Here is a 15,493-nt window from a genome sequence, read left to right as displayed (position 1 = left end):
TGAAAATCTCTATTATTAGCTGACAGTGTTAGAGATGATTGATCTTGAGATCCTAGGGACAAAAAGGGGTTGTGGATGACCCTTATTGCCATGGAAATATGGAGATATATGTTGCAAACTACTCCCTTATAAAATAAAGGATAAAGGGGCCTCTCAGAGAAGTGTAAATGGTTGGGTGAAGGGGAAAAATCTGTCATCTAGAAGGTGTAGATAAAAGTCATCTAGAAGGTGTAGATAAAAGTCATCTAGAAGGTGTAGATAAAAGGGGATTGATTACTGGGGAAGGCTGAACCAGCAAGAGACCAAAGTGGAGGTGGGGGTTATGAGATTTTTAGAAGATGTGAAATGAAAATGGGCAAGAGAGTCTAAGAGTCTTGGGTATCTTGGGGCATCTCTTTAATTTATGGTCAATTCTCAGTGTCTCCGCAAGTGAAACAATAGAAATAATGGGGCCTTAGGGGTACCTGGGTGGCTCAGTTGGTTAAGCGACAGACTTCGGCTCAGGTCATGATCTCACAGTTCGTGGGTTCGAGTCCCACGATGGGCTCTGTGCCGACAGCCAGCTCAGAGCCTGGAGCCTGCTTCAGATTCTGTGTCTCCCTCTCTCTCTGCCCCTCCCCTGTTCATGCTCTGTGTGTGTGTGTGTGTGTGTGTCTCAAAAAATAAATAAATAAATAAAGTTAAAAAAAAAAAGAAATATGGGGCCTTATGCACAAAAGCTCTTTCCTAAGGAAAGATACAAAGTGGATCGAGACTGAAAGTACACTCTTAGAACCAATGTTGCAAAATAAGGGCTCAGTGAGTGTGAAAGAAACAGTCTAGGGATTAGGATGGCCACTGAAATCCTCAGGCTCCTTTGATCTTTAGAACTTGAGAGAACAGCTCTTATTTATTACATGAAAGGATATATTCTGAAGATAAAATTATGTATAAGAAATATTTGAGAATGGATGTGAAATGTTAACATTCATTCACTGTGTATTTATAGAGCACCTTCTCTGAGTGCTGTTCTAGTATGGGATTTGTCAATGAACAAAGAGACAAAGACCTCTGCCCACCTGGGGCTTATGTTTGAGGATGGAGAGCATAAAGTAACGATAGGTAAATTGCATAGTATTTAGAAGGTAATGGGTGGTTTTGAAAACAGATAAGTAGAGTGCAATGAGAGGGATCAGTAGTACCAGATGGTGGATCATATTGCTGTGTTCAAAGGTGGGGAGAATAGGCTTCATGGACAAGGTGCTGTCTGAACAAGTGCTTACAGGAGGTGCAGGGGGTTAGCTATATTGATATTTTTGGGAAGAGCATTCCAGGCAAAAGGAACAGACAGCACAGAGGCTTTAAGGCAGAGCGTCTTTAAAGAATCTCAAGGTAAGTGTAGCTGTTGCCAAATGAGCTAAAGACAAAGAAATGGGAGACAATCCTAGTGATATAGGTACTGTCAAGTTTTGACCCAATTCAATCTTACAGCTACGGAATTCTCAAGGAGAGAGGAACATTCTGAGAATTTAAAGTTTCAGAATTAAAAATTTCACTGTTAAATTAGAGCACCATTTTTAAAGAGTCAAACTACCATGCTAATGTTATGATGCAGCTTATTCCAAAAAGGTGTGAGAATATATAATCTTTTTAAGATTCTACCAAAAAGCTGAATTAAGAGATGAATTATATTGCCTTTCATTGGTTTATACCCATAGATACTTTTGACTTCTTCATATTTAAATTCTGAATTTGATGTTTAATACTCTACTAAATGAAAACAGAAATTTTATGTTGATTATTCTCTTTGTAGTCTTTAACTGAGCTATTTGTCATAACTCACTTTACTTCCATTTATAAAGTAGCATGCTTGTAATTTTCATTCTCAGATGAGTAGAGATGCAACCTTATTTTCTTTCTTTTTTTAATGTTTATTTATTTTTGAGACAGAGAGAGAGCACACAAACAGGGGAGGGGCAGAGACAGAGGGAGACACAGAATCTGAAGCAGGTTCCAGGCTCTGAGCTGTCAGCACAGAGCCAGACATGGGGGTCAAACTCACGAACTGTGAGATCATGACCTGAATCAAAGTCAAAGGCTCAATTGACTGAGCCATCTAGGGACCCCTGCAACCTTATTTTCTATAAGTCAATTCAATTTGCTGTTGTATCACTATTTAATTATTATTATTATTAGGATTATTCCTAATGGCTGCAAAAAAGATAAAATGTAAAAACACCATAATCTTAACTTTTCATCTTTTTTGTAAAATATTTGAATCCAGGCTTCCCTCTTCCTTCTTCTCTCCCTTCTTTCTCCCAAATGGCAGATGAGACTAACATACTGTCTCCACCCTCCCCTTATCTAGGCTCTTGTCACCCCTGCTGGTTTATCTTGTGGCCACGTATCTACTCTCTAGAGCCGGGTTTATCACCTGGTGCTGACCAGGCCTCTATGTTGGCTCTTGTTAAAGGTGCTCTGCGTTAAGGAGCACTTGGAAAGAAGCCACCTCTCTCCTGGGATTTGGGTTTTATTTTCCACCCCACACCATCCTGGAGTTTCAAATACCAGAAGGAGGAGGAGGGTGAGGCCACATACTCACATCACAAATCACAACTCTCTTGTATCCTTCATTCTCCCACTACCTTCTTTTATTTTTCCTACCACCTTCTTTTGCCAATTTTGTACCCAGTCCATCCCAGAAAGGAGTTTTTTACCTCCTCATGGGGCAGATGAAGTTGTAAGCACTTTGTATCCAGTGTCTTCTCTAGTTTATGTTTTTAGGAAATCCTTGTTGTGTTGGGGTGCCAGCCCCTGTTTTTGATATTTAAAGGGAAGTTTTGGGAATTTATCTCTCTTAAATTTGTCTGATGCAAATAAAAGTCTTGGTATTCACAACCATTAAAGCTAAAGTAATGTAATTTTTAATATTCATTTTGCTGTTCAACTTTGAAATTGTGGTCGCCCAGCCAGTGAGTGCTTCGACTTCAATGGGTGGGGGCCTATGAAGCAGCAGGGCAAAACATAACCAATTTTCCATACCTTTTTAGCTGAATGCCTTGTTTGTTGTCAGTGCTTAATAATTAATCTTTGTTGCAGTGAAATATATTTCTAAATGCTGTAAGGCAAATGACCTTACATTTAATCTAAGAAAATTGAATATTCCTGCAAAAATAGGTTCAATTGTCATTTTGCATCTCCACATCATTCTGAGATGGAAAATTTGCAAGGATATAACTCTCTACTGGAATATCAGTGTTTAACGGGACAGGTAACACGGTCTTACCTTCTTTTGGATAACCTGTCCAGTGGTCAGGGTGGCCAGGTGACTCAGTCAGTTGAGTGTCCAACTCTTGGCTTTAGTTTGGGTCATGACCTCATGGTTTCGTGATCTTGAGCCTCCATTGGGCTCTGCTTTGGCCACTCAGAACCTACTTTGGATTCTTTCCCTTCTTCTCTCTCTGCCCCTCCCCCACTCATATTGTCTCTGTCTCTCTCAAATAAATAAATAACAACTTAAAACAAAATTAAAAAACAAAACAAAACTACCCAATGGTCTATACATGAGAGCATGAGAGTTGCACAACAAGTTATTTCTTTCAAGCCAATGAAGTGAGAAAAGAAGCATGAATTTGGGGCGAAGGTCAGAAATGGTTTAAAATCTTGTTTTCTCATTAAAGTCTGTAGAGTTCTAGAAAAGTGTTACACTAAGTCTCAATTTCATCATTTTAAAAGTATGGATATAGTATCAATTCTATGTACTATACATGGGATTACCTAAGATATTTCAAAATTCTTTTATAATACACTATGCAACCATAGGTTGCTAATGTTAATAATAAAAATAATGACCAGAAAGGGTAAAATACTTTTAAAAAATCAAGCTAGGATTCACATCATTTAATTGTGAGTTATATAATCTTGGGAATTGTGTATTTTGAAGGGACTACAATCCATATTGATTGCAGATCTACTATGTCTTTAATACTCAAGTATTTGTCAACTCAGCCACAAAATAAAATTCTTTTTCCTCTATAGAGGAATATTATTTTTAGACCATAATAACTGAAACAGGAAGAATGAACAATGGACAATAGCCTAGTCTAGAAAAAAATGTTAATTTCTTTGTACTTGAGCTATAGAAATTGTGTATCAATGAATAAGCAATAGTAATATTGATTTCTTTAAAAATCTTTTATAAAAATGTTGGCTTTAGTAAAATGTATGTCTGTCCCACATACTGAATATATATATATATATAATATATATTAAATATATATATTTAAAGTATTTAAAAAGCTTATCTAGAATGGTTGGAGCGAGTACTATAAAATAATTGTATATATTTCTTGGTTCAAGTTGAATAACAATGTCATATTAACTTAGTGAGTTAACAAAGAGAAAGGTGTGATGGTTAAATTCTGGCTTTTGCTTTCAAAAGAAAAGATTGATATAATATTGTGCATGACTTTACATCTTTATATTACAGAATTTCCTCGTGATTTTTAATGGTAAAGTTAGCTTTGAGAAATGCAGTTTAAATAAAATAATTTTAAATGCAGCACATGAACCCAGTTTAAAAATAATTACACCTCACCAAATGTGCAAAATTAAAAGCAAAATATTCCCTCCATCACTCCTTCCCAGGATTATTTTCCATGAATGACCATATGTTTTTATTACATGTTTTTAGTTCTTCTGTTGAAAACAAACACAATTCCAAAGGGCTTATACTTCTATTTCTTTTTTTAATTGACATATAATTGATATAACATGGTATTAGTTTTGTACAGTAAAATAAATGATTTTATATATGCATATATTGGGAAATAATTACCACAGTAAGTTTAGTTTACATTCATTACCTGACATAGGTACACTTTTTTTTCTTGTGATGAGAACTTTTAAGATATACAAACGTAGCAAGTTTCAATATGCAGCAAATTATTGTTAGTTACTGTCACCATGCTGTGTATCATATCCCCAGAACTTATTTATCTTCTAATTGTAAGTTTGTTCCTTTTCACTATGTTCGCACATTTCACTCATCCCCCATTCCTGCCTCTGGAAGCCACCGGTTTTCTCTCTGTATCTATATGAGATCATTGTTTTTGTTTGTTTAGTTTCCACATATCAGTGAGATCATACAGTATTTGTCTTTTTCTGTGTGACTTTCTTCACTTAGCATAATGCCTCAAGTTCCTTTCATATTGTCAAAAATGGCAGGATTTTCTTCTTTCTTGGGACTGAAACTATTGCAGAGAGAGAGAGACAGAGACAGAGACAGAGTCAGAGACTGTGTATGTGTGTGTAGATCACATTTTCTGCTCATCCATTAATGGACTCTTAAGTTGTTTCCGTGTCTTGGCTACTATAAATAATGCTGTTATGAACATGGGGGTGCAGATATCTTGCCTCTGTTTCTTGATTAATCAATTTTAGATTCTTTGTCTATCTCTTACCTCCTTTACTAACCAATCACTTAGAGATTTTCCAAATTAGCCCATTGCTGTTTTTAAATGCTTCTGGTGGTTATCTTCATAACTTTAAGTAATGTACTTCAATTTCTATTTCTTTATCTATATTAAATAGACATCACTGGTTATTGCCATGTTGAGTATACTGCTAAGCTTACCCTCTGTCCATCATTTTTTTCTACCTTGCTCCCAAACCTCCGTCAAGCACACCATTCTTTTCTTTTACCTCATCAAGGTTTGTAATCTTTACATTTCATTCTGTATAATTAAGTCTCACGTGTTATTATTGCCATGTTTCTAAACCTTAGCTGCATATTAATAATCTGGGAATGTTAAAAAAATGTTGGTATGAAAACCACACCCCAGACCAATTAAATCATGATCTCTGATGTTTAGCTTATGAATTACTATTTTTATAAGATACTTAAGCAATTTTAGTGTGCCACCAACATTAAGTATTGCATATATATCAGTCTAAAAATTGAAAACCAATAAATAGCATTGATAATACAAATATTATTAAGTAGAATACCAAAGTGTGTGTGTGTGTGTGTGTGTGTGTGTGTGTGTGTGTATGTGTGTGATTATACCCTAGAACAGGAAACATATCCCTGTTTTAATAATATTATGTGGCACAAATCCTATGTGGCACACTTGAGAACAGTGTCAAGTTCAAGTTCAAATGGATTCTATTCTGTTAAACATCAGTTATGTAAAGTCTGGCCATAATATATTATGAATTATATTTATTTTATGGTGTGTTATATCTTTTCATTTACAGAGTTTCTGATTCTTTTTCTATTGATAGAAGAGATACATATCTTCTTTCAATTTGAAAATTTTCCAAGTTAGAATCATACAAACTGTAGAATATATTTTACCTACTTCTTGATTACTTATTTGTGCAATTTTTGTTTTCAGAAAGGATAAATGTGGTGTGAACTTTTAACTTTTTTTTGCTTTCACAAATACTTCGATTTCCATAGTTTTCTCTATTCAAATAATCTTTCTTTAAAAATTTAATTACTAAAATATTCCCACTTACTGTTTCACCCCCAACTGGTCTAACACCTACTAGATATACCACAATTCAGTTCTGACACTAACTACCTGGAGTTAGTATAGACTCCATAGGTTAAATCCTCTACCCCTTTTTTACTTCAGACATCATCTACAACTCTCAGGGTATCCCTATCTCACACACATGTCTGAATGACTGAATGCAAATTTGGGGATTCTCATGACCCTCTCAGTTTCTATAATTTTCCAGAATGACTCATAAAACTTAGAGAAGTGCTATATTTATTATTACAATTTAAGTATAAAGGATGCACACAATGAGTGGCCTGGAAAAGATCACAGAACTTCCATGCTCTCTTCTTGTGCAATCAGGTCATGTCTCCTCCACCCCCAACACTCCATCTCCTGAACATTGATGCATTTACCAACCCGGAAGCTACACCAAGCCTCCTCCTCCAGAGCTTTCAGAATTTTATTATGTAAGCATGATTGAATCAATCTGCAGCCCCTCTCACCTTCCCACAGATCAGGTTGCTGAATGTTCAGGTCCTCTAAGCGGTTTGCTGGTTTTTCTGGTGCCTAGCTCCTATCCCGAAGCCAACTAGCCTTACAATGAGTCATCTCATTAGCATAACAAGAACACTCATCACTCAAGAAATTCTAAGGGCTGTTGATGTTCCCTACCAGGACTCAGGACAAAGACCAGACAAATTTATTATACCATCTCATTTGACATGGGGGATGGGTATGGTAAACAGGAGATAGTATGTGCCTGGAAACAGGAGTGCTGCTGGATTTTGTATTGTCAGAAGTTCTGGGCATTGTCCCTATAGAACTGTGTTTTCTGCTGTAGTGTAATTTTTTAGCAGTAAGGAATACAGAGGAAGCGGCTTATTGTCTAATATTTTTATCTTCTTACTCTTTTAAAATTTCTCTAGTGGTTTCTGTAGGCCTGGAGTGTTGGGAGCCATTCTGAGCCCACTAGTCGAGAAAACTCCTGGTGAGGTTAAAGCAAGTTTGCACGGTCTCTTGCCAATCAGATGATGACCGATATCCGCCCCCACTCAATTATTTCTGCTTGAGCACTGACCCCTAAGGTACCTTGTTGATCAATATCGGGAGTGACTTGTCCTCTTATTCCGGCCCTGGTATGATGATTGCACCTTGTGAAGGAACTTATTGTGGGAACTTCTTCTTTTGATTATGGGAACAGACATCGTGTCTCCAGAAGGTCCTGTTTCCCTCCATACTTTCCCTTGAGCTAGGAACAGGCTAATGACCCCTAGTCATAAAAGATTGACCTTTACATGTACAATTCTGTTTCTACTGTTGCGTTAGTCCAAGATGTTCATACAGCTCAACATGCAAATCAACTAATCAAAAATGTCTTTCATGCCCTAGCTATCCAAGAAATCATAAAAGTAGACACAACGGTAAATGCACTCAAAGAGGCTATTCTATGTATTGGAAATAAGCTAGACTCTTTAAAGGTATGGTTGGCTCTCTGGTGCCATAAAGCACATAACTCGAAAATCAAGTCTTGCCCAGAGACAAAGAGCCTAACTTAGAGAGAAGGAACAGATAAGGGCAGAAGATAAGTTAGTACATACACCTTTGCTAACTGATGGTGTAGAGCAGCCCCTTCCCTAAGGCCTACTTTCCACAAACACCTTCCCTTACCCTGGCAGCTGTGATGAGGATGGATAAGAGTATCTACAAACCTGTGACTTAATCTTAGTGTTATTATAATGTGAACACCTTGTTATTTTCTTAGTTACTCAACTTCACTATAATTGGGGCAGTTCTGCAAGAAGACTTCTGTAAAACCTGTTTCTGTACATTTTCCAATAACATCTTATCACAAAGAGCTATCCATTGTAAAAATTCCATTTCCTGATGCCATGTTAACTTTTGACCTATAAATAAAGACACCAAAACCGACAGGACGGAGATGCCTGCCTGGTGATCAGGAAGGATCTCGGGGCTCTCTCATTCTCTTTCGCCGACACCGTCCATCCTTCAGGAACCCCTGGACCTTTCGGAGCCGGCGCAGACTCTGACACTGGAGCCCAAGCCTACTTCAAAGAGAGTCTCCCTCTTTTCCTCATCAAGATTAGGTTATGAAAATTAGCTGCATAGTTCTGACTTTAGTGGGGAAAACTTTCTGGTATTCTAATATACATAATTTATAACAAAAGAAATATAGTTTATATGTATCTCAACCAGCTAATAATATTCTTATAATGTATTCTATGATATACTGACTGCTTTTTCTTTGGTATTTGGGCTACCAGACAAAGTGTGGACTACAGATAGTAACACATTCTGAAGACATTTAAAAGAATATGTAAAACGGATTTTTTTTCAGAATATTTCAGTGGATGACACCATTCTATCACTGTCTTGAAACTAATTCAACATATAATTATTGTTAGTTATTTGGTCTCTCGTTTCAAAAAAAGAATAAATATGTCCTTCATTTTTATACATGTGCTATAAACTTTCTTTGACGAAATGGTCAATGATAATTTTGGGGATATTTAGTAGTTGTTATGTTTTTTACCTAGAATCCACATATCCTACATTTTTAAAAAGTCAGTTGTAAGGATAGAACGAGTGTGCAGCTAGTCAGAACAATCATTTGTGCTGCAGGCAATTTGTATATATCTAACTGGAGAGCTGTTATCATAAAATACCTTACTGAATTTGAAAAGGTTAGGGAGTTTCGGGGGGTTATCACACACAGCTTCTTCATTTTGCCTGAGGTCATGTAATTTGTGTCCTTATAGAACAAGGAAGGGAGTGGAGGGAAAATGTTTCCATGCATTTGCTGGTTCACAATGGTGGGCATTTGATTTATTCAATCTTTGTACTTTTATTCAGTGGGGGTGCATCTTATCAGAGTTCTGCCAACCATCTGTGTTTTAGAGGTGTTACAGTATCAGCCCGGGTTGCATTTTCTATATCTCTTTTATAATCTGCCCAGCTTCTGAGAAATTATTGCCATTTCCTTCTTCCTACAATCAAAATGTCAGTGCCTCCCACCAAATAGGTTTTGCTCCTTGACTATGAACATGTAGACCCACAAAAGCTCATGTGAATCAAGTTTATAGTGACAGAGCATGGCTTTATTTTACATAAAAATACAAGAACCATTTTTTAATCGATAAAAACAATCTTTTTCACAAAGAGGAGCAGAGTACTCTACTCCATCAACAGATCACTTACCACAACCTCGAAGTAGATACAGAGAAAGCATTGGTACAAAGTAGGAAAACCTCATAAGGAGTATCAGGTTCGAAACAATTGTGCACAGAGCCTTCAGAGCACAAAGTGAATTTCTTCATCCAACATAAATGCTCTTTTATTAATTCTTTTTAGACACATCTCTGCTGCGATTGTTTTCACTACTGTTTCTCCTTCTTCTGAATGAAGCTTCACCTAGTTGAGAGAAACCAAACCCAGGCTCTTCATCATCTCCTGTCTGCCCATCTGCTCAGCCAGGATAGAATCCTCACATAGTGAAGGGGTTTGGAAATACATCCGCCACCTTGAAAGAAGAGAATTGTGAGAAATTGGAAGTCGCTTATTCAAATATATTTTAGGGCACTTGTAACCCAGTTAGAGTAATTGAAGCTAGTCAATTTAATGAAAAGATTAGATTGTCTGCTTGCTTTTCCAGTCATCAAATTTTAGTGAGCCTGCTCCTAAGACTTTTTTATTTTATTTTATTTTATTTTATTTTATTTAGTTTTTTAATTTTATTTTGAGGAGATGAACAACTGCTTCTTTCTCTGCCACTGCCCACAAGGTGTTGAAAATGCCAAAAATAAAATCATTCCTGTACTTGATAAGAGGGCATAATTGTCCCAGGCCAGTAGGAAGACGTGGTATTCTTATCAAAGTGTCCTTGTAGAACAGGTAAAATGCTTTTATATTTTCAAGGTGGAAGGAAACTCACATGTAGGACAAGTTTAAAGTAGACCTATTTTCTTCATTTACTGTAATTTTTTTACTTGCAAACAATTACTATTTTAAAGTTCTGAGCAGAATGTTATTCTCACTTCTTAATCTTATCTATTAATCTCCAGGTGCTTTATAGTATAAATGTTAATTTTTATTCATAATGTAAATTTAATACTCTGTTGTATGAATTTTTAATGGTGTAAGTTAAAGAGTGGCATATTCAGGAGCTGACAAATGCACATAACTTGTGCAGGACAATCATTGTACTTCTAAGAGTGAGAATCTGATTATGAAAATTAACAAGAACTCAGAAATAAAAAGAACAAATTCCCAGGAGCTCAGCTCCCATGTCATAAATGTCTGTCAATGGGTGATGGTGAATTTAATCATCCTTCTCTTGATCTTAAGCTAAGTAGCTACTTTACCTCTGACTCTTAGAGCTGGTTGAGTGTGTGGGGGTGGGGGTGGATTTCCAATCTCCAACCTGAATTTCCCCAGGTCCCCATCACTCCCTTATCCCCATTTATTATATAAATAGTCAAAGACAATATAGGTTGGTCAAAACTAGACAATAGGCAAATTAATAAATTAGTCCATCTTTAAATCTCTAACAAGGTAATTCATACAAGTAAGGATGGGAAAAACAAGGGCAGACCTCTGAGCTGGTCACCACTCTGGGCAACTGAGGCTCCATCCCACTGGGATACTCCAAGAAGTCACGTACAGAACACTCTTGAGGGCTGGCAGGGGAGAGAATTTAATACATTGGCTTTTGTTCCCATTGGTTAAGAGTTGCCCCAAGGAGCGTCAGTGCCCTCACACTTCAAGGTTTGGTCGTGCATCAGAAAGGCTAAAAGGGTTCACAAGTTCCAATGGTAGAGTATAAAAGTGGGCCCTGGAACCTTGATACTCAGTCTGTGGTCCAGAGTCCTGCAGCATTTGTGTCACTCAGGAGCTTGTTAGAATGCAGACTCTCAGTCCCACCTCAGATAAAGTAAACCAGAATTTACTTTTTAACAAGATCTTGCGTGCCTGGGTGGCTCAGTTGGTTAAGTGTCCAATTCTTGATTTCAGCTTAGGTCATGATCTCATGGTTGAGTCCTGCATTGGGCTCTGTGCTGGCAATGCAGAGCCTGCTTGAGATTCTCTCTCCCTCTCTCTCTGCCTCTCCCTGCTCTCTCTCTCCCTCCCTCTCTCAAAATAAATAAATAAACTTAAAAAAATTTTAGCAAGATCTTCAGGTGATTTAATATGTATATAAAAGTTTGAGAAGCACTAGGCCCAAGGGTGTTAACTGGGGTTCTAGAGTTGTCTATTATTTGTAACCTACAAGGCCACCTATCATCTGTCTCCTCTCTTCTCTGGGTTTTTTCTTGTGGCTTCTCATGGGAGTAATTGTGCCCCAGCTTTACTGGTCTTTCTCTGGCCCTATAGCCTGTCAAGTTCTTCCCTTGCTCAAGGCCTATATATATATCCTACATATATATATATATATATATATCCTTCCCTTGATCAAGGCCTATATCCATCTATCTATATCTATATCTATATCTATATCTATATCTATATCTATATATCTATATATCATCTATCTATATCTATATCATCTATATATCTATATCTATATCTATATCTATCTATATCTAAAAGCTCCTTTATATCCTTTGAGTCTCAGTTTAAACAGCACCTTCTAGAGCCCTTCCCCATACAGTTCAGGTAAATTAGGATCTGCCCTGTTATTTCCTACTTTAGCAATTGGTTTTAGATTTTCCCTTCACAGCACAGTCTTTAGTTTACATTTTTTACCTGTTTATTATATACTCCTCACACTAGATTATAAACTTTTTAGAAGGGTAGGAACTGTGAATGCATGTTCCCCATTGCATCCTCAGAGTCTCCCCATGTTTAACACATGGCAGAGCACAAAATACATTTGTTGGCTGAGTGACCAAAACTGGAAAAGATAGGCTTTGAACTGAACAGACACAAGTTGAAATTTTGGTTCTATTACTAAATGAATTGAATAATCCATATGAATCTCTTATCATCTCAGACTTTTCCATTTATAAAATGGAGACAATATTATACACACTTAGTGGAATGATTGTGAAGATGAGCACCCTTTAGAACTCTGTCCCCTGGAGTTGTCTTTGGTTTAGATGACCTTAGCATGTCTTAGATTCTATAGGATGTTTGCCAGGAACACAGGGCTAAGCAATATGATGTTTCAGGCAAAGTCCAAATGAGTAATTGTGACAAAGAATTTCATGGGTTAAAACACTTCTCCAGTGACCCATTTTCCCAAATCCATTTCCATATCAATCTTCTACTACCATGGCAACTTACACTCCATCATAAAACTAGAATGTTATGGTTGGAAATAGAAGTGAGCCTATAAATAGAAAAATTGCATTTAGTTCGAAGGCCTAATCTGGTGGTCTTGCCTTTGTATGCACTCTTGATGTATTTTGGTATATCACAGAGTACGTACCCGTTCCCCTGGGAGAGTCTTCAATCGTGTCTCCTGGTATCGTGGCATCAAGGACATTTGCTGGAGCCATGTATCCTCCCTAATGTTTAACATCAATAAATTAGACTGCTATCTAGGAAAAGTGAGCTTTGCCTGCTCTAATCATTTAACACAAATCACAGAGGAAGGGGTTTCAGTTTCTAGAAGGCCCTGTTCAGATCCTGCACTGTCCAAGCAGACCAAAAAATGTGTGTGTATACATATACATATATTTATATGCAAATTAAATGAGGAGAGAAATGTATACTTTAAGGTGGATTTTGTTTTCACTCTGATTTCAGAAATCTGTTATATAAAATACCCTTTGTAGCCCACTTATAATCTGGTTGGGTGTTTCTTTTTCACATCTCACCAATTGTACATAGCACAGTGACTGGCTCATAAGAAGTGCTGAAATAATTTATAATATTACATGCACAAAGAGAAGCGGTAAACTAGATAAGCAGAAAGTACTATCTGTTCCCGAAGAAGGGAATAGTGATCGAGTCTGCCATTAAGTGTACAAGGGTTTTGAGAAAGTTTCATGGAAAAAAAGGTATAGTAAGCAGTTGGCCTTAAGAGATATCTAAGAATTTGTCACTTGGAAAAGAAATTAAAGTTATTTCAGGCTGAAGGAACAGCAAAGAGCATGTGGACAGGTGGCACAATTAGGGATGACTTCAATTTGAGTGTACCTTCAGTCAACATTAGAATAAGACACACAATGACTAAAAGCCCTTGCCTTTGCCTTAGTAGGTTCACAGCCCCAATAGTGGCTGCAGAGGGCCTTTTGCTCTGTGGACAAGTTTGACTGATTTCCTGAAATCAATCCTATGTGTATATACTGGTGAGGGGGCAGGCTTTCACATGGACCTAGGAAGTAAACACATCACTGTGAGAGGCTTTTATGGTCCAGGTAAGAAAAATTGAGTTTGGAGCAGAAGTTATTTTTTTGTGACCCTACTGTCATTCTCCACTAGTGACTTTTCCCCCCCAAAATAAAAAATATATTGACTTATATCTTTCCACTTGTTTTGCATTGGAAAAGGAGGGGGGTAAAGTATTCATACACTTACACAAGATACAATCTGTGCCAAGATGATCACACTTTGCACATGAAATTAATAATTTCATATCAATTGTCATAGTGACAACATTTCAATACAAATGAAAATGTTTGCAAGTTAGCTTGAGACTAGAACTGACCAGAGTTCGTGCTGATGAAAAGTGATTCAATTCTGAATAAACTCTTTGATAAGCAAACATAAAAGCTACTGGACCACACTTTTCATGCTTCATTTTCCCTTGGTTACTAGAGAGTTATAGCTATCTAAACTAGATTCTTTGCCAGATGTGAGCCTAATATAAATGTGAAACACTCTCTGAAACTAATTAACGTGTAGTTACATTTTGATTTGTATTCACTATATTTATCACAGACTTTTTAAATTAAAATTTTATCATGGCTTCAATACGGAAGGGAGGACAGACCAGGAAAGATGTTTTCCAAGTTGCCCACAAACTATTAAAACATTACTCTTCAGGGAAGAAAATTCAGCCCCCTGACTGTATTCATTGACAGTGGCTAATACCATAACTATGTTGGCTCATCGTCAAATTCAAGGACTCTGTATCATGCAGACAGAGCTTTTTGAATACTCAGACTAATTCCTTCATGGCAACTGTATGAACTGGCTATTGTTACTCCTGTTTTACAGACAAGAAGATTAACTGTGACAGATTTAAAACTTGCTTATAATGATACGAATGATGTCAGAGTGTGAATCTGAAATGAGGTCTCCGAGTCCAGCCCTCTTCCTCTGTATTACTCTGACCTTTCAAATCAAGGTCATTAATCACTACCACTTTCCCTGTAAACTCAGCATGCCCAGAAATATTATTAGGTTGGAGTAAAAAATGAGATAAGTTATCAATGGAAAGTTAAAACATTTTGAAATAGTTTTCTGCAAGAACTTAGACCTTATGTTAAAGGTGAATACTAAATCCATAAATAAAATTGCTAGTTTTTTCTCATTTACTATAGCTGTGAGTTTATATAGGAAAATTACATTACTGTAGATTCAACTTCTTAAGAAGTTATTTACAGAATATTTCATCTGTTCAAGCTTAGATCATCTGCTGGGCTGACAGTATTAGTCTGAATCTCATGGTGAGGAAACAGGTATTAGGAAAGTATACACTGCATGAAGAAGCAAGATTATAACCTGAGTCAGAGGCCATGAGAATGTGTTACCTCATGAAATGTACCTTATTTCTGGACAAATTATTTCAGTCTTCACTTCTGTCCATCTTGAGTCTTTCATGAATAACATATCCGATTAGATAACATGAAATACTAATCAAATTCTTCTCACTTGTCATGAAAGTTATTTTTGTTATTTGTAACTTTTCATTTAAGTATTTTATCAGTGACTATAAAACTAATTCTAACATATATTTTTATTTCTTATTCTACGGTGGTCCCATTGATAGTTTTACTCATTCAAAAACTGACACAGCATCGAATTACATTTAACTATTA

This window comes from Hyaena hyaena, unplaced genomic scaffold (assembly GCF_003009895.1).
Source record: "Hyaena hyaena isolate Hyena2069 unplaced genomic scaffold, ASM300989v1 scaffold_66, whole genome shotgun sequence".
Taxonomy (NCBI): domain Eukaryota; kingdom Metazoa; phylum Chordata; class Mammalia; order Carnivora; family Hyaenidae; genus Hyaena; species Hyaena hyaena.
The sequence above is the reverse complement of the archived record's forward strand: the minus strand, read 5'-3'. Positions refer to the sequence as shown.